The sequence below is a fragment of the Papaver somniferum genome, chromosome 2 (assembly GCF_003573695.1).
Source record: "Papaver somniferum cultivar HN1 chromosome 2, ASM357369v1, whole genome shotgun sequence".
Classification (NCBI taxonomy): domain Eukaryota; kingdom Viridiplantae; phylum Streptophyta; class Magnoliopsida; order Ranunculales; family Papaveraceae; genus Papaver; species Papaver somniferum.
Window position 1 is genome coordinate 181,329,154 of NC_039359.1, and position 24,523 is coordinate 181,353,676.

At 36.6% G+C, this 24,523-nt stretch overlaps 1 long non-coding RNA gene across 6 annotated transcripts; it reads right to left on the reverse strand.

Annotated features, from left to right (window-relative positions):
• Positions 1 to 1,098: 1,098 nt before the first annotated feature.
• On the reverse strand, positions 1,099 to 14,502 carry LOC113354290. Of its 6 annotated transcripts, none has more exons than XR_003361788.1 (7): positions 14,417 to 14,502; positions 14,290 to 14,315; positions 14,172 to 14,198; positions 13,949 to 14,039; positions 1,871 to 2,220; positions 1,563 to 1,628; positions 1,099 to 1,454 (listed from the first exon to the last, which is right to left on the reverse strand). It is a non-coding gene; the product is annotated as an uncharacterized LOC113354290 (long non-coding RNA). The 6 variants fall into 6 exon arrangements; XR_003361789.1 differs by lacking the exon at positions 1,563 to 1,628 and having other exon boundaries at positions 1,110 to 1,454; positions 1,871 to 1,994; positions 2,077 to 2,220; XR_003361784.1 differs by lacking the exon at positions 1,563 to 1,628 and having other exon boundaries at positions 1,110 to 1,454.
• Between the last annotated feature and the right edge of the window lie 10,021 nt (positions 14,503 to 24,523).

Below are 24,523 nucleotides of genomic sequence, written 5' to 3' on the forward strand. Positions count from 1 at the left end.
TCTGACAACTATGATTCTAATGAAGACGAGAAATCAAGCGTTGCACTTCTTGGTGAAAATATTGATTTTGATAATTGTAGCAATACATACATCAATCTTGATATTCTCTTAGAAGAAAACTCAACCAATCTGGAAGAAAAAAATTGACCCCTCCTTTGGAAACTCTGTGTATAATGTTTCAGGTTCCACTATGTGTCTAGCTACTTGCACTTCTCAGATACCTGATTTTCATCCAAGATTGACGTGCTCATATTTTTCTCTCAAGGGTCATGAACTATCAAAGTGTTACAAGTATAAACACAAATTGAGGCATGTCAACAAACTTCAACGAAGAGAAAATCGATTAGCAAATAAGCTTAAACTTGCTCAGAAGACCGCTGAGGTATGCAAGATTTTATCTTCGTCTAAGAAGTTAGTTTCCAATGACAAAACAAGACCACTTGAGAAGAAAGTTTGGTCAAATAGTTTTGATAGACAGAGGTCTATGGATTCCTCTCATGAGGAACATGGTGGACAAATTGTTGTTCACCGCAACACAACTTAATTGTGTTGATTTGTAAATCCTGTCTCATGTGCCTGATCAAAAGAGACAAGATTATGTACCTCTCAGGCTATAGGAAAAGTTTGTTCTCTTCTTTTCTTAGTTTTGTTTCTCTTTAGAACTCCCTGTTTATCGATAAAGGAGGGTTATCCTCGACAATTCTACTCTCTTTAGGGTTCAGAATTGTGCGTGCACAAACCTGTTAAAGGTTAACCATATTTTCCTTTTTCCTTCCCTAAAACTTCTTTTATCTTAAGACTACTTGTTGAGATTGTGATTTCCTCTCACAAACCCATACGTATGGATACTCCAAGCGTTATGTCTTCTGATGGAAAAGATGTTGATATGATTGTCAAGCCATCAATCATGAAGGAAAAAGAGAAATCTCCGTTGCCTCCAACATTGAAAAGAAAAAGAAGGAATGTGAGGAAGCCAAGAGCCGTTCCTTCAAATTCTCAGAAGTTTTTTTATGTTCTTGAAGTGTTCAAGGAGACGCAAAAAGAGATTCAGCAAATAAAGACTTTTGTGTTTAAGACTCATGAGATTCAGAAGGTCCTGGTTCGATATCAATCAAGAAGGTTTATTAATATTAACTCCTATCTTCATGAACCTTGAGTTCGGGGACGATAAAGAATTCTTCAAAGGTCTTAACATCTAGTAAACTAGTAAAGTGCATGTGCGTTGCACTTGTTATTTGAGTTCATACAATACTATAGCTACACCGACTTATTGAGACTTAGACAACCAATCTTCGTGCTCTTCATCCATACATAAAACATAAGTATTCATGGAGGAGTCTACATTTCAGGCTTTAGAAACCTCACTCAATGTAAAATAAACTACTCAAGTCCCATAGTTGCATGTTGCTGGTAAAGTTTCCAGACTGCTGAAATATGAGAAGCCATGCTGCAGTCTGCATCAACATAAGGTAAATAGTAGGTCAATGGAACAGTGAATAATACAGACTTTATTTCTCAATGAAAACAATGCAATGTATAAACAGAGAGAAACTACTAATTACTCATATAACATGCATTTCTTCCTCTGGTTGCAATAAATGTCAGTCGTATAACAATCGCCTCAAAATCTATATAAAGACCCAAATGAATACAATTTCAGTGGATGTAAAAGAAGAGAAAACAAAAGCAAGCGCAACCTTAAATAACCGAAGGATATGGGCAACAATAAATGGTACTATTGGAGCTAATCCAGAAAAATGACTAAATTGACAGAACGCAACATCAGGCCAGTAGCAATAAATCACGACCACATGAAGAAAACCTCAACATTATATAAAAATGAATTACATAAGAAGTTTGCAATTTTTACCTGTACTTGAGGCGACATTGATGTTCCATCCTGTCCATAACCAACAATCACAGTATTTTCTTTAGTCTGTCACCGGAGTTCACATACCAATTTATCTATGCATGGCTTGACGTTCTGGAATTGGCTGCTTGGCATACAACATGGAAAAGCAAGTTACATATAGTCCATCTTCACAGTGATGCTAACCCAAATCAAGCATATACCACCTAGGATACAAACACGTACTGTCTGCACAGTAGTCCACCACAAAAGACTACTGTGCACTTTAAACTTTTTAATGAAGATGGTAGTTGTTAGGTGCTTTTCTCCACATGCACTTTGCCTTTAATTCAGATGTAATGAACTGCAAACTATAGCAACAACATTTAAAGCAAGTTAAGACCAGCGGCAGTGGAAAATTAAGTAAAAAGTAAATAAAAAAAATAACCTAGTTTGATCTTTTCATGTCTAAGTGGGACAGTAGCACTAACCAACAGAGTCATTTGCTAAAATTAGAGTTCTCAAACTCAGTCGATGTAATGGTGTTACTCCGGATCTCGTATTAGCGAGATGACATACAAATTTACCATTAAAAACATATCATCAAACAGATCCAATGCATTTTCTGCAATAAAATCTTTCTCAACCTGATAGACACATTTATGTGTCTAATATATCTCATTTGTATATATTATTAGTGCTCGATTTTGTACTTGTTATAGTCTTTTATGCTTTTGTAGGTGTTTTTGGATAAATAAGACTTTGCAGCAAAATTGGCTAAAAATGTGGCCCTTGGATTGTCGTTGATAGTGTACCGGAAATACCCCGGAGGAACCCTGAAAAAGTGCAGAAAACATCCCAGAAGAATTTCTAAAGGCACCCTAATTTGGATAAGGGACACCCCATTTCAGGGCATGTACTAAAAGGACACCGGAACTGGATAGGGGGGGGGTCATCTTCAAAATTCAAAACAGAAATTGGCGGGAAGAATTGGCTGCAGCGGCAACAGTTTTGGAGTTGAATTCTTAGCGAGTTCTGAGGAGATTCAACGGGTGTATTTGGTACCTACAGACTCTAGAAGACATAACAGGCCTAATGCAATCGTCTAGACCCATCCAATTGGGCTGGATAAGTCGGAATAATTGATCAAAGTCCCAACAGGATACGGCTTCTCTGTTTAGGGTTTGGGATTGGTCAGAGAGATTTATGGGATATTCTTGCGTGGATATATACCAATTCAGTTCATTCCAAGTCAGAGAATAGTTTGGATACGAGAGAATAGCCAACAGAACCACGTGAATCAACAGGAAAGTGATTTTTCTCCAAACTGCCCGAGAAGAATAATGAGATTATTCTCGGATTTGATCGAGTTTCTAGGGAGTTGGATAGCTATAAATAGCTGTGTTTTCATCATAGAAGGGTTAGAAAACCTTAGGATAGAGTTTAGAGTCCAGGAGAGCCGAGGAGAAGCGATTACAGAGAAGACAGTGATGCTGCTGCTGCTGCCATTGAAGAGCTTCAAGAACACGAAGAACAGACTCACATAGTCAGTCGTTCTTTAGCAGTCTTAAATAACAATACCAGTGTCGTTCTTTTACAGCAGTAAAGGCTTATCGTTTACGGCAGTCTTCAATAGCACTTACCCCTTTGTAACAGTGACGCTGTAACACTTCTACAGCGTTGCTAATTCCTGTTTCATCTTATATACATCTATAAAAACACCTATTTTAGCCATGAATTTATCTTGTGAGTGTGTTTTTGGGATGAGGAGCTAAACCCAATCCCAGGGGTGATGGAGGAAGCCATTCTTCCAAAAGTTATGTGGTAAAATTCATTTAAATTTATTTATGCAATCCTTTTATGATTAATTGCACCGAATGAAAATTGAATAAATGATTTTTATTAATTAATTGTGTTTTCTCTTGATGAAATATGCTTGGTTTATTGCTTTTGATATTTCATGCTTGCGATTAAAAATGGATGTTTTGAAAATCTGATTTAGGCAATGATTAGAATCACAATTGTTTTTGATTTGAATTATAATGTCTAGAATTGCATAATAATAATTATTATTGAATCACATGAATTTTGGTGAATGGTGAAATCCTAAACCCTGGTCTTTCCATAATATTTACATAATTTTGAATTTTGAATTTGCTTTATCTTTTATTTTTAATTTAAATCTAAAAATTATTTTCTTCACAAGTCTGAAAAGACCCAGTTTTACCACTATTACTACAACCATTTTGAAAAATCATCAAATTTTTGGCGCCGCCGACGCGGATTTGTGTTTAGGTAGAATTTTTAGGTTTTTATTATTTTTTATTATTCCATTTGTTCTTTTTACGTCTCTTTGGTTGTGTCTTTGTATTACAGGTTTGAAGTTGGATACTAAAGACCTTGGAATCAAAGCTTAAAGCTAAAAGAGAAGGAAAAAAGACAAAGCAAAAAAAAGAAGAAAAAAGAGAGAAAAAGAAAAAAAAAGAGAGAATTACTTTTTTTAAGTGACTTTCCATTTTTTTGTAATTATTATTATTATTATTTTATTTTTATTTTATTTTTTTCTTTTCTTTGGACTGGACAATCGGGACATTATTTTTATTTATTTTTTTTAAACCCTACGGAAGGGTTATATATAATATATATATATATATATATAAAAACTGTTTGCAGGGAAGGACGGCGATTACTATATCGTCTCGGCCCCTCGGGTTCGTACATGACATAGGAGTCGTGGCCCGAGTCGACTTCAACGGTTCATCCCCCGTCTGGTACGGGAGGTAAGTCCATCGAAACACTCGCGAATCTCTTGTAAGCGAGTTATTGTATTCCTTAAGGTGATTCATTGATTGAGGACGAATTTGGAATGTTTTTAAATTCCTAGTAAAGGAAGGCCTGGCCAATACAAGATAAGAGTTCGGATTTCATCATCGCTCCCTTCTTGCCCGCCTTAGGAAAACGAAACCTAACGCGAACCCAAGCTTTAAAATTTGGAATAGAACGAGACCGATAGGGTAACGGGCTTAATAGGAAACTCGTTCGAAAAATATTGGTTGCTCTTTCAGCACACTTCAAAGTTCATGATGGTTTCTGTGAGTTGAATGCGTGACTGCGCCGCCTTCTAATGCGGTGAGGCCTTGGGTATCAAAGCTCTACTAAGCTTCCCTCGCCTCGATTCAACTTACATTAGCTCGGATTGATTCCAGAGGGGTGTGCTCAAATTGTAACGAATTCCTTTTCGAAGGAATAGAAGCTGGTCTAGAAAACAATCTAAGTGGAGCCATCATGCTTGTTGTTTGCTAGAAATCTTTAGGTTTGTTGTGGTAGAGTCGAGTCAGCCTGCTGTGTGATTGTTAGAACCTTCCTGTTAGGATTTTTGTTTCTTTTTGATATTTTTAGTGTATGCCCGATTTTGTTAGGGATTGGAAAAGAGATACTCGAGGTCGATTGATTAGCGAAAACCCTAGTAGTTCTTCTAATATAAGCAGGGAGCTCGAAGATTCTTCTTTTGAGAGTCGTGTTTTTGGAAAATTCAGTTTTGAGAATCTGTCTCTTTGTGAGGAAATTACCCCTAGTACTTCTGTTGTGCCAGCGATGGCAACTTTGAAAGATTACATGTTCCCAACTAGGACCAACCGAGCTTCGTGCATTAAATTGCCAGCCACTACGGCTAATTTCGAGATAAAACCTAGTATTCTTCAGATGATTCCAATATTCTTAGGAAAAGATGATGAGAACCCTTATTTCCATATTAGGGACTTTGAGGAAATTTGTGGGACAATTAGAATAAAAGACCTTACTGATGAAGTCTTGAAACTTAAGATGTTTCCCTTTTCCTTGAGAGATAAAGCCAAGACCTGGCTGAACAACCTACCATCTGAATCCATTGAAACATGGCAGGAACTTATTACTGCTTTCTATATGAAATTCTACCCTAAGCATAAAACTGCAGTTGTTAGGCAGAAAATTAGTGCTAGTGTGCAACAAGAGGGAGAGTCTCTTTATAGGTTTTTAGAGCGATTCAATGATCTCCTATCTCAGTGTCCTCACTATGGATTTGATAATATGAAACTCGTACAGATTATTTATGATGGTTTAGACTATTCGACCAAAGTCATGGTTGAGTCTATGTGCGCTGGTGAGTTCACTAGTAAAAATGTTGATGATGCTTTTACCTTCTTAGGAGCTATCGCTGAAAAATCCCAACAGTGGGAATCTTGTGTTGAACCCCCTAAAAGACTCTTGGTCAATAGAAGTAGCACCAATATGGTAGATACGAGTTTTGCGTCAGATGCTAAGTTTGCTGCTTTGTCCAGAAGGTTAGAAGCTTTGGAAATGGGTCAGTCTAAAAATAGGTCCCTTGTTGAACCTAATAGAGCCTCTCAAGTCTCTAGTTGTGGAATAGAGCCCGATAATTCATTTTGGGAAGGTCAGGTTAGTGAAGAACAAGCCCATGCTGTCTATAACAACGCTAGGTTTGAGAACCGTCAGAAGTTTGACCCATACTCAGAAATCTACAACCTTGGTTGGAGAAACCATCCTAATTTCTCTTGGTCTAAGGGCCAGAGTCAAGGCCAGTCTAGCAATTCTCAGCCTCCCCCAGGTTTTGCTTTTAAGAACTCTTCAGGTCAAACCCAGTTTCATAACACTTCTGAGAAAAAGATCTCTACCTTAGAAGAAACTCTCACTATGTTAGCAAATAACCATGACATGCTATCAAAAAACCACCTTAGACTTCAACAAGAAACTAGGCAAGAGTTGAAGAATAATTCCCAGAGTCTTGCCAAATTAGAACTTCAAGTAGGACAAATAGCTAAGTTTATAAGTGAGAGAGAAAATGGAAGGTTCCCTAGTCATACTGATCATAACCCCAAAGGAGAGAAATCGTACAATCATGTGAATGCTGTCACAACCCTTAGGAGTGGAAAGAAAGTTGACAATAAGGTTGCCATGCCTGATAGTGAACATGTTGTAGTTCACCCGTCTGAGCCAGAGAATGAAGAGACTGACAGAGTCTCTAAAGAGACCAATGAGGGTCTTGTTGAGCCTCACTTTGTTCCCAGAGCCCCATTCCCACAGCTGCTAGTTCCGACTAAGAGGGAGTCCAACTTTAATGATATATTGGAAGTTTTTAAGCAGGTTAATATCAACCTTCCATTATTAGATGCAATTAGGCAGATTCCCTCTTATGCCAAGTTCCTTAAGGACTTGTGTACGCGAAAGCGTAAGCTCAGTGTCCAGAAGAAAGCCTTCATAGCTAGTCATGTGAGTTCTATTATTCAGAATACCACTACTCCTAAGTATAAAGACCCAGGGTCCCCTACCATTGCTTGTACAATAGGTAAGTACCGTGTTGAGAAAGCTTTGCTTGACTTAGGAGCCAGTGTGAACTTACTTCCATATCATGTGTACCTTAAGCTAGGACTTGGTGAGATGAAACCTACCCAGATGACACTTCAGTTAGCTGATAGGTCCGTTAAATTCCTCGTGGTGTGATCGAGGATGTTCTCATAGAGGTTGACAAGTTTTTATATCCAGTGGATTTTGTTATCCTAGATACCCAACCTGTCCCTGACCCAGAGAACCAAATACCAGTGATTTTAGGTCGCCCGTTTTTAGCTACATCCAATGCGATCATTAACTGTCGAAATGGTATTATGAATTTGTCTTTTGGTAATATGACTATTGAGCTGAACATTTTTAATATTAGTAAGCTACCCTCTGAACTAGATGACTCGAATATAGAAGAGGTGAACATGATAGGAACATTAGTCGAGGAGTCATTACCAAACACTTTGTTAGAAGATCCATTAGAGAAATGCCTAGCTCACTTTGGGATTGATTTTGATGATGATAAGGTGATTAATGAGGTGAATGCTTTGTTAGATTCAACCCCTTTGTTAGATACTAGTAATGGATGGAAACCTAAGTTCGAACCACTACCAGTTTCTAAGTCTACCCTAGTTCCTTCTTTAGAAGAGCCTCCTAAGTTGGACCTAAAACCATTGCCAGATACCCTGAAGTATGTGTTTTTAGGCCCGTCTGAGACTTTACCTGTGATTGTTTCTTCCGACTTGGATAGAGATCAGGAAAGTAGGCTAGTAACCGTCCTTCAAAACAACAAGGAAGCTTTAGGGTGGACCATAGCAGACATTAAGGGTATAAGTCCTACTGTTTGTATGCATCAGATCTATTTAGAGGAAGACACCAAACCTTCTAGGGAGATGCAACGTCGACTAAACCCCAATATGAAAGAAGTAGTTCGAACTGAGGTTCTTAAGTATTAGATGCAGGCATTATCTACCCATTTCAGACAGTAAGTGGGTCAGCCCCGTTCAGGTTGTCCCAAGAAATCTGGTATTACTGTAGTCCAGAATGATGACAATGATTAATCCCAACCCGAGTGACCACGGGTTGGCGTGTGTTGTATTGACTATAGGAAATTGAACAAGGTCACTAGGAAGGACCACTTTCCCCTTCCTTTCATCGACCAAATGCTAGAGAGGTTAGCTACTGGACATAGTCACTGCTTTTAGATGGCTACTCTGGATATAATCAGATCGTTATTGCCCCAGAAGACCAGGAGAAAACCACTTTTAACCTGTCCCTTTGGTACCTTTGCGTATAGACGCATGCCTTTCGGGCTATGTAATGCCCCTGCGACTTTCAGCGTTGCATGATGAGCATATTTTCTGATGGTAGAACGGTTCTTAGAGGTTTATGGATTTTTTCTGTTTGGTTCGTCTTTCGATGAGTGCTTGCATCATTTGTCATTAGTTTTGACTAGGTGTAAGGAAAAAATTTAGTGCTTAATTGGGAGAAATGTCACTTCATGGTTCGTTCAGGAATTTTTAGGGCATATCGTATCTTCAAGGGTATAGAGGTAGATAAGCCAAAGTTGATCTTATTAAGACTTTACAGGTCCCAAAAACCGTAAGAGATATTAGGTCATTCTTAGGGCATGCAGGTTTTTATCGTCGATTCATTAAGGATTTTAGCTTAATTCTAGACCTCTTTGCAATTTGCTTGCAAAAGATTAAGTTTGTCTTTGATGATGCTTGTTTAGAGGCTTTTGAGAAGCTTAAGTTTACTCACTACGCCCCCATAGTCCAGGCACCCAACTGGAACCTACCCTTTGAGATCATGTGTGATGCTTCAGATTATGCTATTGGTGTGTGCTAGGTCACGAGAAAAAATTACTTCATGTGATTTACTATGCTAGCAAAACTCTGAATGAGCCCAGTTGAACTATACCACTAGAAAGAACTTTAGCCATCGTGTTTGCTCTAGACAAGTTTAGACCCTATCTCTTAGGTTCTAAGATCGTAATATATACTGATCATGCTGCTTTGAAATACCTTTTGTCTAAGAAGGATACAAACCTAGATTGATTAGATGGATTCTATTGTTGCAAGAATTTTCTCCAGACATTAGAGACAAAAGGGCGCAGAAATGTTAGCAGATCACTTGTCTAGGCTAGTTGTTAGTTCCCCAAATGATTCCCTTCCTATAATGGATAGCTTTCCTGATGAACAACTGTTCCTTGTCACCCAATCACCTTGGTATGCGAATATAAGTGAACGATCTTGTTACTGGTCGAATGCCCCAACATTGGGGTAAACAAGATCGTTCTAGGTTTTTAGCCGAGGTTAAACTTCTTTTGGGATGATCCTTATTTGTTTAAGTATTGCCCAGATCAGATTATTAGGAGATGTATACCGAGAGTGACCAGTCCAGTATTATTTCCTTTTGTCATGATCATGCTTGTGGGGGTCACTTTAGTGCTAAGAAGACTGCTGCTAAGATATTGCAGTGTGGATTCTATTGGCCGTCATTGTTTAAAGACTCCCACAATTATTGTGCCACTTGTGCACGTTGCCAGAAATTAGGAACCATTTCCCGCAGGAACATGATGCCCTTGAACCCGATTTTAATAGTTGAGGTCTTTGATGTGTGGGGTATTGACTTTATGGGTCCGTTCCCTAATTCTTTTGGTAATCTATACATCCTTGTCGCTGTAGACTATGTCTCTAAGTGGATTGAGGGGGTTGCGTGAAAAACAATGACCATAGGGTTGTGATAGAGTTCTTGAAAGAAAACATACTTACACGTTTTGGTACACCGCGAGCTATAATTAGTGATGGAGGGTCGCACTTTTGTAATGGACCTTTTAGGCTCTTGATGAAGAAATATGGTATTACACATAAGGTAGCTACCCCGTATCATCCACAAACTAGTGGTCAAGGTAGAGGTTTCCAATAGGGAAATTAAACATATTTTAGAGAAAACAGTTAATCCTAATAGGAAAGACTGGTCGTCGAGGCTTACTGATGCCTTATGGGCTTACCGTACTGCGTTTAAAACACCCATTGGAATGTCACCTTATCGTTTAGTATTTGGAAAGGCATGTCACCTGCCTGTTGAGTTAGAGCATAGAGCCTATTGGGCTATTAAGCAGTTAAATTTTTCACTTGACAAGGCAGGAGCCCATAGGAAACTCCAGCTCAATGAGTTGGAAGAGATTCGTAGAGATGCGTATGATAGTGCGAAGGAGTATAAGAACAAAATGAAACTTGTGCATGATAGGAATATCCTAAGAAAGACATTTTCTCCAGGTCAAAAAGTTCTTCTGTATGATACCCGCTTACATCTTTTCCCTGGGAAGTTGCGTTCTCGGTGGACGGGTCCTTTTATTGTTCGCACTGTTTTTCCTCATGGAGCTGTGGAAATTGAGTCACCGGATGGTAGTAGTTCTTCGAAGGTTAACGGTCAGAGATTGAAACCCTTTTTGGAGCCCTTGCCTACAGGTGATGTTGTGGAGGTCCCTCTGGAGGACCCTGTTTACCCTTGATTGACCATCGAGGCGGTTTGTATGTTGTTTATTACTTTCTTCCTTAGTCTCTGTAGAAGGATTGTTACGCTTTACCCAGGTACTATCTTTCCAACTTCACTCTTTACCTTTGCCTCGTGTTATTATTCTTTTGGTATTGCTCTTTCATTAGAAACATTGAGGACAATGAGATTTAAGTTGTTTGGGGGGGGAAGAAACTTTTTGTTAGTTTTAAGTTGTAATAAATAAACTCCAGAGCCTAGAAATTTATCGTTATTAAGGAGGGCACTATCCAATCTAAGTGGATGGAAGCATTTTGGTTTTAGGAGTTGAGGAACCAATCTGACTAGATGGAAACATCTATAGAGTCTATTCATAAAAGCACAGAGCTCGGGTGTTAGGAAAAAAAACATGGTAGTTTCGCTATATCCTCGTGATGGAAACATCGAAAGAATCCTGATCACTTCTTTTTGTTTTATTTTTACCATTACTAGGGTGAAATAGAGTGACTGAGATTCAAAAAAAAAAAAAATTTGAAAAATTGAGGCCAGACCAACCGGAATAAATACAATAAAGTCGACCACTGGTACCCTTGTATATGCCAGCTGAGTTGACCTAGAGTTAGGATTATCGACCATTGGTTCCCTTGTATATGCCAGTGTGTTGATATTAGTCAAGACCAATATCTCGGTCCATTAGGATAGGTTCACCTTAGTCAACATCATCCATGTACATCCACCTTCTTAATCTATCCATGTGATTGGTTGACTCCGGTTTATGATGTCCAGAAACTATCTAAGTAGAGCTCTGTCACTTTATATGAATTTTGGTATGCCTGAGTGCAAACTCGTGTACAGCAATTGGAATTTCGCATCAGGATACTTCCTCCAATAATCAATAAGTATGCAAACCAAGGAGGTTCTTTAGTGCTTTCCGAAGTTCTGCGTAGATAGCTAGGGTCTGGAGTAAAGATTTTGTGGGTATATCTCTGTTAAGCCCTCCCGAGACTATAACTCGGCCACTAGGGCCACCTAGGGGTTTAAAGGCTTATTGCATACGCTAAATGCAATCGACGATGCCTGCGACAGTGAGTTAGGATTTTATTTTGTAGTTTTGATTTACTCGGGACTAGCAAATAATAAGTTTGGGGGTATTTGATAGACACATTTATGTGTCTAATATATCTCATTTGTATATATTATTAGTGCTCGATTTTGTACTTATTATGGTCTTTTATGCTTTTGTAGGTGTTTTTGGATAAATAAGGCTTTGCGGCAAAATTGCTAAAAATGTGGCCCTTGGATTTCCGTTGATAGTGTACCGGAAATACCCGTAGGAACCCTGAAAAAGTGCAGAAAACATCCCAGAAGAATTGCTAAAGGCACCCCTAATTTGGATAAGGGGCACCCCATTCAGGGCATGTACTAAAGGGACACCGGAACTGGATAGGGGGGGTCATCTTCAAAATTCAAAACAGAAATTGGCGGGAATAATTGGCTGCAGCGACAACAGTTTTGGAGTTGAATTCTTAGCGAGTTCTGAGGAGATTAAACGGGTGTATTTGGTACCTACGGACTCTAGAAGACATAACAGGCCTAATGAAATCGTCTAGACCCATCCAACTGGGTTGGATAAGTCGGAATAATTGATCAAAGTCCCAACAGGATACGGCTTCTCTGTTTAGGGTTTGGGATTGGTCAGAGAGATTTATGGGATATTCTTGTGTGGATATATACCAATTCAGTTCATTCCAAGTCAGAGAATAGTTTGGATACGAGAGAATAGCCAACAGAACCACGTGAATCAACAGGAAAGTGATTTTTCTCCAAACTGCCCGAGAAGAATAATGAGATTATTCTCGGATTTGATCGAGTTTCTAGGGAGTTGGATAGCTATAAATAGTTGTGTTTTCATCATAGAAGGGTTAGAAAACCTTAGGAGAGAGTTTAGAGTCCAGGAGAGCCGAGGAGAAGCGATTACAGAGAAGACAGTGCTGCTGCTGCCATTGAAGAGCTTCAAGAACACGAAGAACAGACTCACATAGTCAGTCGTTCTTTAGCAGTCTTAAATAACAATACCAGTGTCGTTCTTTTACAGCTGTAAAGGCTTATCGTTTACAGCAGTCTTCAATAACACTTATCCCTTTGTAACAGTGACGCTGTAACACTTCTACAGCGTTGCTAATTCCTGTTTCATCTTATATACATCAATAAAAACACCTATTTTAGCCATGAATTTATCTTGTGAGTGTGTTTTGGGGATGAGGAGCTAAACCCAATCCCAGGGGTGAAGGAGGAAGCCATTCTTCCAAAAGTTATGTGGTAAAATTCATTTAAATTTATTTATGCAATCCTTTTATGATTAATTGCACCAAATGAAAATTGAATAAATGATTTTTATTAATTAATTGTGTTTTCTCTTGATGAAATATGCTTGGTTTATTGCTTTTGATATTTCATGCTTGCGATTAACAATGGATGTTTTGAAAATTTGATTTAGGCAATGATTAGAATCACAATTGTTTTTGATTTGAATTATAATGTCTAGAATTGCATGATAATAATTATTATTGAATCACATGAATTTTGGTGAATGGTGAAATCCTAAACCCTGGTCTTTTCATAATATTTACATAATTTTGAATTTGTTTTATCTTTTATTTTTAATTTAAATCTAAAAAATTATTTTCTTCACAAGTCTGAAAAGACCTAGTTTTACCACTAGAACTATAACCATTTTGAAAAATCATCACAACCCTGTAAGGCCAATAATTATTTCGGAATTTTAGAACTAATTTTTCCAAACACTTAATGAGCGTCCATAAATTTTCTCATGGATACTAACAAATAATCCTTGAAATCGAATCATTACAATCAGAACAACCTAACCTTAACAACCCCAAAAAAAAACAAAATTCTTAAGAAATCATTAAAATAAACAATTGCTTAAAACTTACTGATTTGGGAATGGTGTTACTCCGGATCTCGTATTAGCGAGATGACACACAAATTTACCATTAAAAATATATCATCAAACAGATCAAATGCATTTTCTGCAATAAAATCTTTCTCAACCCAATAAGGCCAATAATTATTTCGGAATTTTAGAACTAATTATGCCAAACACTTAATGAGCGTCCATAAATTTTCTCATGGATACTAACAAAATCCTTGAAACCGAATCATTACAATCAGAACAATCTAATTTTAACAACCCAAAACAAAAATAATCTTAAGAAGTCATTAAAAAAACAATTGCTTAAAACTTACTGATTTGGGAAAGAGACCCAAAATTTAGGTCTGTTGGTTTCTCATTGTTACCACTACTTCCTATAAAAACTTAGAATCCAAAAAATATAACCTACAAAGAATCCCAATAGTTAGAATTAGAAAACACCCAAATAATGGCATCTATTATCATCATAGGAAAAAATCATAAAAATCATAACTAATGAAATTAGAAGATACATGAAGATCATTGAAGTCGGCTTACACAAATGGATTTCCTAGTCGGAAGTCCCTGAAATCAGAGCATGAGATCAAAGAGTTAAAACCCAAAATAAAAAAAATAAAAAAAATCTAACATGGGATAAATCCTGGATTGTACTCACATCAAGTGATAAGAATATCTCCAACCCTGTACATATAAAACAAACCCCATTTTAGTCTGTGAATTAATTGATTGAAAATTATAGATCGGAGAATATAATCAACGAGGATAACTACTGATTAAAACACCTAATGAAACATTATCTTGCTTTGAATCTAAGTAGAAACAAAGGAAAGCATTGGAGAGAGGTTGAGAGAAAGAGGAAGAGGGGTAAGATCTTTACTTTCGGTGTCTACAATGTAGGGGGTGTAAATAATACCCGAAAATACTCGGCCTGCCTGTACCTGTCTGAGCTACCCGGCCTGGCCTGGATTAATTTATTGGGGTCTCGGGTTTTACAATTAATTATGATGTCCGATTTGATATCCGGTCTGGTGCCCGGCCTGAAAACTTTTTATGTGCCATTAATCATTTAATATCCTCTTAAAAAACTTAAAAGTTACCATTTTATAATTGTCAATTTTGTGTCGAGAAAAATAAAATATATAGTTATTTTTAATAAAAATTAACCTTTTCAAAACATTAATGGTAATATATTTTCTTATTAGAAAGTTTATTGTACTCTAATTAATTATTTATTATACGCTAAACTTAAAAGTTTGTCATTGTAATTCAAATATAAAATAATACTATCACTTACGGTATACAATGTTAGAAAGGAAAGGATATTGTATTAAAAACGACTAAATTTAATACCATTTATTTGAAAATTTAAGCTTAAAACCAAAAAGAAAGAAAAAAATCAAAATAGTGGCCTGTCCGGCCCGATCTGGCCTACCCGTATAAAAAGCGGGCTTTGGGCGTCTTTGGGTAGCAAATTATCCACTTTTACCCGACCTGCCCGGCCTGAATTTGTTTACGGGATCACAAATATTAAGCCCGGCCTGCCTGGCCTATCTTAGTTTTTGGGCCGGGCGGCCTGGCCTGCCCGAATTTACACCCCTACTACAATGTCCTAGAAAGTTCACAATAATCCATAAGGTATATAGACGCTTTTACCCTTGCCTTGAATTTGACAGATTTAACCTCAATTTATTTTTGTTTCTGTTTTTTGTGTGCGGGCATTTTTATAAAAAGGTGTTATTTCACCTCTTTGCTTTATAATAGTAAAGTTCTTCTTTTTTTTGTTTTATTTAGAAGAATAACTAGAGTTTGGAATAACCATTATTGTGATTACACATAGCAATGTCCTTCATCTTCATGTTTTTAGGTTTATTTGTTAAATTCTAAAAAAATTGTTTGGAAGATGATTTTTACAGTATTAATCTTTATGGTTTTATATATTGCAGTTTGTTATGGGAGATGTGTGTTTGCATCTGTGAACTATGATTGTCCCATACCTTGTCAAAAGTTAAGTCTTTCGTAAGTCGATATGCATGTATTGATAAAAGAAGGAACGGACTTTTAACATTACAAAAGTTAAGCCTATTATGTCATTTATTGATGGAAGATAGGATGAACTTTTGTTTACAAAGATTATGTCTATTGTATGTCATTGTGCAAATAGTGATGAAGATAGAATAAATCTTTGTATATTCCGTAGTATTGATCTTCCCTGATCCACATTTTTATGTATATACTGTGAGGCTCCGTAAGTTCTCTTATGTCGAGCATGACCAATTAAATTTATCACTTTTTGTGGTTAATTTGGTTGTATATTTCCGATTAGATTAATTATGAGTTTTCTTGTGGTTAATCTAATCGAGTATTTTTGGATTCAAATTCATATTCGTATGTGATTTGTTATGTCCAAAGAAATCCTTCTTTTCTTTTGAAATCAAGGTCGCTCTTGTTTTTCTTTCGGGAATGACATCTTATGGGGGAGAGTTCTTAATTGAACTTGTGCTTAATTGCCAAATCTTCGTGGGGAGTGCGGCTGTGGAATATTATAGGGATTATCTTGTATCTTTATAAACTCCTTGATGAAAGCATTTAACTTCGGATATATGATTGCATCTAAATAAGTTGATATGTGCTTACTTTTGGTCATGAAATGTCTATATGGAAATTTTCATTAGGATCCCGTTCTTATACCTTTGCCAATTTTATTGACAAAAAGGGGGAGAATTAATATGTAGTTCACACTACAAATACATATGTTTTTCGGATCATTATGTAAGGGGGAGTGGTTTCCATGTGAGATGGAGTATTGACTAAAGAGGGGTGATACATATCACCATATTATTGTTGTCGAAGTTGTGATACAATTGAACTTTGATGCTGCACAGTGATACTATGACACTGTATAACAATGATCGAGAATTTTTTTTTCTCAGTGTTATAGCTACGGATTTTTCAACAACGATGATGCTAAACTTACAACTTTTGGAATCATTGGAGTACTTGGAAGCGACGAAGATTTCGAGTAATTTTGAAGATTAGGCATGTGGAATATGAGCTACCAAAGTTTATTTATTTAGTTTTGTATTCCATATGTATTAATAGTTTTGTCATTAAAATTGACAAAGAGGGAGATTGTGAGAGCACTACTCGGTCGAACTCGCATGCGTTGCTATCTCAAGCATGTTTGTCAAAGTTAGTGACCAAAACTATAAGTCTTGATTTCTAGTATACTATAGCTAAGTCTCGGACTAGGATAGAAAGTGTAGTTGAGCTCAGGAACTCCATGGAGATCATCATACAGGACGAAGAACTACTCAAGGAACTGGTGAAACTTCATCGACTAAAAGGTATGTGGAGACTTGAACTTATCTATCACTCAAAAGTATATCTACTCTATCTCCTATCTTGAGACAAAAGTCGTTTATACACATTTGTTATTTCGAGCCGAGTTTATCTCGCCTATCTATTTATCGAAATATGTGTTGGTAAGCTTTCGCTTTGGCCAAGTTCATCTTTACCTAGTGAGGAAAGTCATGTTATGTTTCAATCACTTTGAAAATGGCTTTGACGAAAAATGGTTTGTGAATAACAACTATATAACGTCCTCTAAGAATGTTTCAATCATTGAAATGAGAGTTTAGAATATATAACCAATGTTAGATATAAGCATTGTGTGGCAACACATATATGTATAAGTCTTTATTCCTTGAACCAAAGTATGCGTACTTTGTTGATCAGGAAAACCGGAAAAAAGAATCCGCGAAATGATGGAAGTTCTCATCCCGAAAAAATCTGTTGGAGTTTGTGAACTTATTCCGGGAACTTAAGTCCGCGAACCTAGTCTGCGTACTTGAGTTGGTTATTTCTAAAGACGATTATTTATGAACTTATACTTATATAAACTAAGGAATGCAAGTTTTCAAACCGTGGATATAAAGTTCATGAATCAATTCGAGTGAATCAAATCGTTTTTGCTTCGATTGTGTCTTGTATACTTCTATAAGATCTAAGCAATCGAACAACTCTCTAACTAGTTCATTTGAGTCATTTGAACTAGTTATGGTGAAGAAAATATGGTTGATATGAAAGTGCTCATATGGCTAACCATTTGGTTAACTATTGTTGAACCAACAAACGTACATGTTTGGGTATGGTTACACAAACCTAAAATCGTGCATTTCATTTGTGTGTAACAAGCTAAGTTTTCGATCCAACGGTTGAAAGATATTATCTTGAATGTAATCAGGTTTTCATCTAACGGTGAATATTGAATGCTTCGTTACTAAGCTAACATTGATTGCAAACCCTTGTTTGAAAGACTATATAAGAGAGAACTCTAACAACTGGGAAACCTAATCCCCACACCTCCTGTCTGATACTAGTTGTATTAGCTAGAGTTGATTCTCCTTTAACCTTAGGTTTCTTCTTGAAAACCAGGTTAACGACTTAAAGACTTCATTGGGATTGTGAAGCCACACCGATACTACTTTCTCGTAGTTGTATGATCTGATCTTGATGTTTCTATCGTACGAGTACAATCGCAAAGATTGGCTTGAGATTGATATCTCCGATAGGCAAGATATAAAAGTAATCACAAACATCTTCGTCTCATCGTTTGTGATTCCACAATATCTTCTGTCGCCGCGTCGATTAAGATTATTGTGAGGTGATTGATAATACTGAGTTGTTCTTCGGGAATTAAAATTTGATTTATCAATTGGTTCCTGTTCACCTTGATTTATCGATAGACGGAATAAAACTCGTAGGTATTTCTGTGGGAGACAGATTTATCTATTACCGTAGACTTTTCTGTGTGATACAAATTTGTTTATTAAATTCTTCGACTTTGGGTCGTAACAACTCTTACTTGTGGGTGAGATCAGCTAAGGGAATCAAGTGCGTAGTATCCTACTGGGATCAAAGACGTAAGGAGGATAACTGTACCTTGGATCAGTGTGAGATTGATTGGGATTCAACTACAGTCCAGACCGAAGTTAGTTTGTAGTAGGCTAGTGTCTGTAACGGCTTAATACAGTGTGCGTTCAATCTGGACTAGGTCCCGGGGTTTTTCTGCATTTGCGTTTCCTGGTTAACAAAATTCTGGTGTCTGTGTTATTTCTATTACGCATTATATTTTTTTATATAATTGAAATATCACAGGTTGTGCGTTTGAATCAATCAATTAGAATATCCAACCTTTGGTTATTGATTTACATTGATTGATACTTGAATATTGGTCTTTGGTACCGTTCAAGTGATTTCTCTTGTATTCAATTAGACTCGCAGATTTCTATTTGCTTGAGTAAGAATTGAATCGAGAAAGAGAGATATAACTCTTTGATATACTTTATTAAGATTGAGTCTAGTTGATTCTCTTGAAAGTATATTGGAGTTAGTCCATACAGATTGCTAAGCGAAATATTGGATGTGGTTGTTGTACCCCTGTTTTTTCACAGAATTTTCGGAGACAAAACATATATATTATTTGTCAACTGTTTTGAAGACTTTGTGCATGTGGGTTGTTTCTTTTGGCACAAATCATGATCCCTTTATAGAGATGGATGCAGCAAACTAGACAAGTAACCTCATTAATTCCAGTTGGAGAGTGAACAAGAGGCTTCTACATGTTTCCTTAAGGTTTGTTTTTTACCTATTATGATCTCTTCAAGTATGTTTTTTACATGATTCCTGACAAAAGATGCAACTTAATTACCACCATACAGTTTACGGAGTGGAGATGTATTAGTTGTTAGGTTTGTTGTAAATGAAGGAGATCAATGCATCAAACCTACCAACTGACTCATCTCCACTCTAATTTCATTGGTGGGTAAACTCGTATAGTAATTAGTTTCTCTTGTTATCATTAGTTTTTCTTGGTTGATACACTAACTTAATAAAAAATTTGCAGTTGGAGATGTGTTAGTGTCGCAGTACCACCTGAAGTGAAGAACAAGATATGAAACTGTTGGTTGTTCCTGCAAGGCTGTTCAAGATCTTGAATAAATAAAGTCCTTCATGTGATTTTATTTCGAGATCTTGAACAGGTCTGGTAGGATAGGTATACAATAACGAAAGAACAAGATATTCATTTTTTATGCCAGAACAAACAACTCACCACAGAGAGTTCACGTAGATAAAACATATTACCGTGTATCTTAATTTTTCGTGAACTCTATGTAAGTGTGTTGTTTATTTTGGCACAACTCAGGCTCACCTTATTGAGATTGATGCCGCAAACCTGACGAGTAACCTCTTTAATTCCAGTTGGTGAGTTAACTCTTTACACATTAGAGTTTCTTGCATTACTTATTATTATTAAGGTCTTTTTCCCTTGATGAAAATTGATTGATTCTTAATACCCTTCCCTTTGTTTTGCCAGGATTCTTTGATGCAACCTGAAGCTGTGTAAGTGTGGCAAAAATTCATAGGTAACAAGTGCATATCTTGTAGTGTATTTTGCCACCACTTACATAGCCTTGCAGGACCAGTGAGAAACCTAGAGATGTGCTTGCATAGCCCTTATATGAGACACTGTTGATGCGAAGGTGCAGGTTTCTATTTCTATCTCAGGTTTGTTTACTTACCTATTATGACCTCTTCACATGACTCCTGCCAACAGGTGCAACTTATCACCATAGATTTTTCAGAGTGGATACGTATTAGTCGTTAGGTTTTCTATAAATGAAGGAGATCGATGCAGCTAATCTGACAACTAATACGTTTTCCTCTCTAATTCTATTAGTGACTAAACTCTTATGATAATTAGTTTTCCTTGTCATTATTTTATTCTGACTGAAATCCTCATTTACTACCATTCTCTTTTTGTTTTCTGAGGACTCATTGACCGGAAGACTTGAAGTTGGAGATGTGTTAGTGTCGCGGTACCATCTGAAGTGAAGAACAAGATAAGATATTGTTGTCTATTCCTGCAAGAGCTGGAATAAATGAAGTTGCTTCAAATGATTTTATTCCGACTTTTTGAACATGTATTTTAGGATAAGTATACAATAACGAAAGAATAAGATATTCATTTTTATGCCAGAACAAACAACTCACCACAGAGAGTTCACGTAGAGAAAACATATTACCGTGTATCTTAATTTTCCGTGAACTCTGTGTAAGCGTGTTCTTTATTTTGGCACAACTCAGGCTCACCTTATTGAGAGATCGATGTTGCAAACCTGAAAACTAACCTCTTTAATTCCATTTGGTGAGTAAACTCTTTGCACATTAGAGTTTCTTGCATTACTTATTATTATTAAAGTCTCTTTCCCTTGATGAAAATTGATTGATTCTTAATACCCTTCCCTTTGTTTTGCCAGGATTCTTTGATGCGACCTGAAGCTGTGTAAGTGTGGCAAAAATTCATAGGTAACAAGTGCATATCTTGTTATGTATTTTTGCCACCACTTACGTAGCCTTGCAGGATCAGCGAGGAACCTAGAGATGTGCTTGCATAGTCGTTATATGAGACACTGTTGATTCGAAGGTGCATGTTTCCTTTTCTATCTCAGGTTTTTTACTTACCTATTATGATCTCTTCAAATATATGTTTTACATGACTCCTGCCAACAGGTGCAACTTACCACCATAGGTTTTCAGAGTGGATACGTATTAGTCGTTAGGTTTGTTGTAAATGAAGGAGATCGATGCAGCTAACCTGACAACTAATACGTTCTCCTCTCTAATTCCATTGGTGACTAAACTCTTATGATAATTAGTTTTCCTTGTCATTATTTTATCCTGACTGAAATACTCACTTACTACCGTTCTCTTTTTGTTTTCTGAGGACTCATTGACCGGAAGACTTGAAGTTGGAGATGTGTTAGTATCACGGTACCATCTGAAGTGAAGAACAAGATAAGAGACTGTTGTCTGTTCCTGCGAGGCTATAAAAGAGATGGAATAAATGAAGTTGTTTTAAATAATTTTATTCCGACTTCTTGAACAGGTCTTGTAGGATAAGTATACAACAACAAAAGAACAAGATATTCATTTTTATGCCAGAACAAACAACTCACCACAGAGAGTTCACGTAGAGAAAACATATTACCGTGTATCTTAATTTTCCGTGAACTCTGTGTAAGTGTGTTGTTTATTTTGGCACAACTCAGGCTCACCTTATTAAGAGATTGATACCGCAAACCTGACAACTAACCTCTTTAATTCCAGTTGGTGAGTAAACTCTTTACCCATTAGAGTTTCTTGCATTACTTATTATTATTAAGGTCTCTTTCCCTTGATGAAAATTGATTGATTCTTAATACCCTTCCCTTTGTTGTGCCAGGATTCTTTGATGTGACTTGATGCTGTGTAAGTGTGGAAAAAATTCATAGGTAACAAGTGCATATATTGTAATGTATTTTTGCCACCACTTACGTAGTCTTGCAGGACCAGTGAGGAACCTAGAGATGTGCTTGCATAGTCGTTATACGAGACACTGTTGATGCAAAGGTGCATGTTTCCTTTTCTATCTCAGGTTTGCTTACTTACCTATTATGATCTCTTCAAATATATGTTTTACATGACTCCTGCCAAAAGGTGCAACTTACCACCATAGGTTTTTCAGAGTGGATACGTATTAGTCGTTAGGTTTGTTTTAAATGAAGGAGATCGATGCAGCTAACCTGACAACTAATACGTTATCATCTCTAATTCCATTGGTGACTAAACTCTTATGATAATTAGTTTTCCTTGTCATTATTTTATCCTGACTGAAATATTAACTTACTACCGTTTCTCTTTTTGTTTTCTGAGGACTCATTGACCGGAATACTTGAAGTTGGAGATGTGTTAGTGTCGTAGTACCATCTGAAGTGAAGAACAAGATAAGAGACTGGTGTCTGTTCCTGCGAGGCTATACAAGAGCTGGAATAAATGAAGTTGCTTCAAATGATTTTATTTCGTCTTCTTGAACAGGTCTTGTAGAATAAGTATACAACAACGAAAGAACAAGATATTCATTTTTATGCCAGAAAAAACAACTCATTAGAGTTTCTTGTATTACTTATCATTATTATGGTCTCTTTCAATTGATGAAAATTTGGTTGCAGGTTAGGTATACAACAACAAAAGATCAAGATATTCATTTTTATGGTAGAAGAAACAACTCACTGCATCGAGTATTTATAGAGATATATTACTTGTTAATTTTCTGGACACTCGATGCATATGCGTTGTTTCTCTTGGCACAAATAATTCTTACCTTATGGAGATTGATGATGCAGCAAGCCTGACAAGCAACCTACTTAATTCCAGTTGGTGAGTAAACTCTTACCACACTAAAGTTATGTGCATTACTTATCATTATTATGGTCTCCTCTAAATGAAATATTTGGTTGATTCATGCTACCATTCTCTTTGCTTTTTGAGGATTAATTGATGCAAACACCTGAAGCTGGACAAATGATGAACAAGTGAGACCATATTGGCCTTGCAAAACTGTACAAGCGAGGGATTGACTTGTAACCAAGATCAAGATTCTTGAATTGAGTTTATCCCTGCCCTTGTATTTGTGTTGCAGGACATTGATAGAGAAATATAATTAGAACTGTTGATGTGGAAGAATACCTGGACATGTAGATAAGTTGGAAGATATGAGACAGTGTTGGTCCTGCGAAGCTGTGGAAGTAGGACAACTGAGAAGTAACACATTCTCGTCTCTAATTCTTATGGTGAGTAAACTCTTACTACAACTTTTCAGACTTTTTCATATGAACCGTGTATGTGAATTGCCCGTTACAATTCTGTCAAATAAATATAAACTTTTGATACTTAGGTTGTTAATGTTCAAATTATTATGATTGAATGGTATTCAACAATGAAAATGTATGAATCCAGAATGACAATGCACATGTAACTGAATGATTCTTTGTCTCTCCTGCGAACATTGTTTCCAATTTGATTGTTACGTGTAATTTTATTGTTTGCAGAATCATGTAAAACAAAATTCCCAAAATACTGAATGAATCTTTCTCTCCTATGAGATCTGTTTCTAATTTTGGTTTCTGTTTCGTTTATTGTTTTGTCAGGATACTAGAATTGATATCAAGAGCTGGTTAAGGCTACTATGATCTCAATGGGCAACTTCTTTTGGCGGATAACAACTTTTTTCAGCCAAGGTATATATAATGCAGAACAACACTTTCTTATATTTAGAAACTGCTGAAAAACGCAACCCTTCTCATTTGATTATAACCATATAGGGAACCATGTATTTTTAGGCTTAAGCAGTTCTTCCAATGTAAAGATGATACTCGTATATACTTTACATATGTGAATGATTGAGGAGTATGTATTCCAGAATAATTGAATGAATGAATTCCTTATGATGGTAGAATGAGAATATATGTATTGTGGAATGAGATTGAATTCCAGATTTCCTTGTGCTGCTAGAATGAGAATGTATGTACTGCAGAATGAGATTGAATTATGGGTTTCAGATTCAGTATTGCAGGTTCAGAAATGAATTGCAATGCAGCTTCAGAAACTAATTGTATTGCATCTTCAGAAATGGATTGCATTGCATTATAGGGTCCAATTATGGGAGCTTATTTATAACAGTAAAAAAACGTTATTTTTTTACCAACGTCGAATCAACGTTATAATATTTGTTAGTAATTCGCACACCTGGAAAATTCATTACTGTTACAATGAATTGTCAACGTCTAAAACCGTTAGTATATATGTTACAAGCGATAGACACGTGGCAGACGGCAAACGTTACAGTTAGCTGTTACGAATCGAATCGTTACAGCAAGCTGTTATATGCAAAATGTTACAATCAATCATCAACGTTTGAAGCCGTTACATTACACGTTACAGCAAATTGACACGTGTCGTACGGTAGCCGTTACACTGATCTGTCACGGTAGTGAATCGTTACAATAACT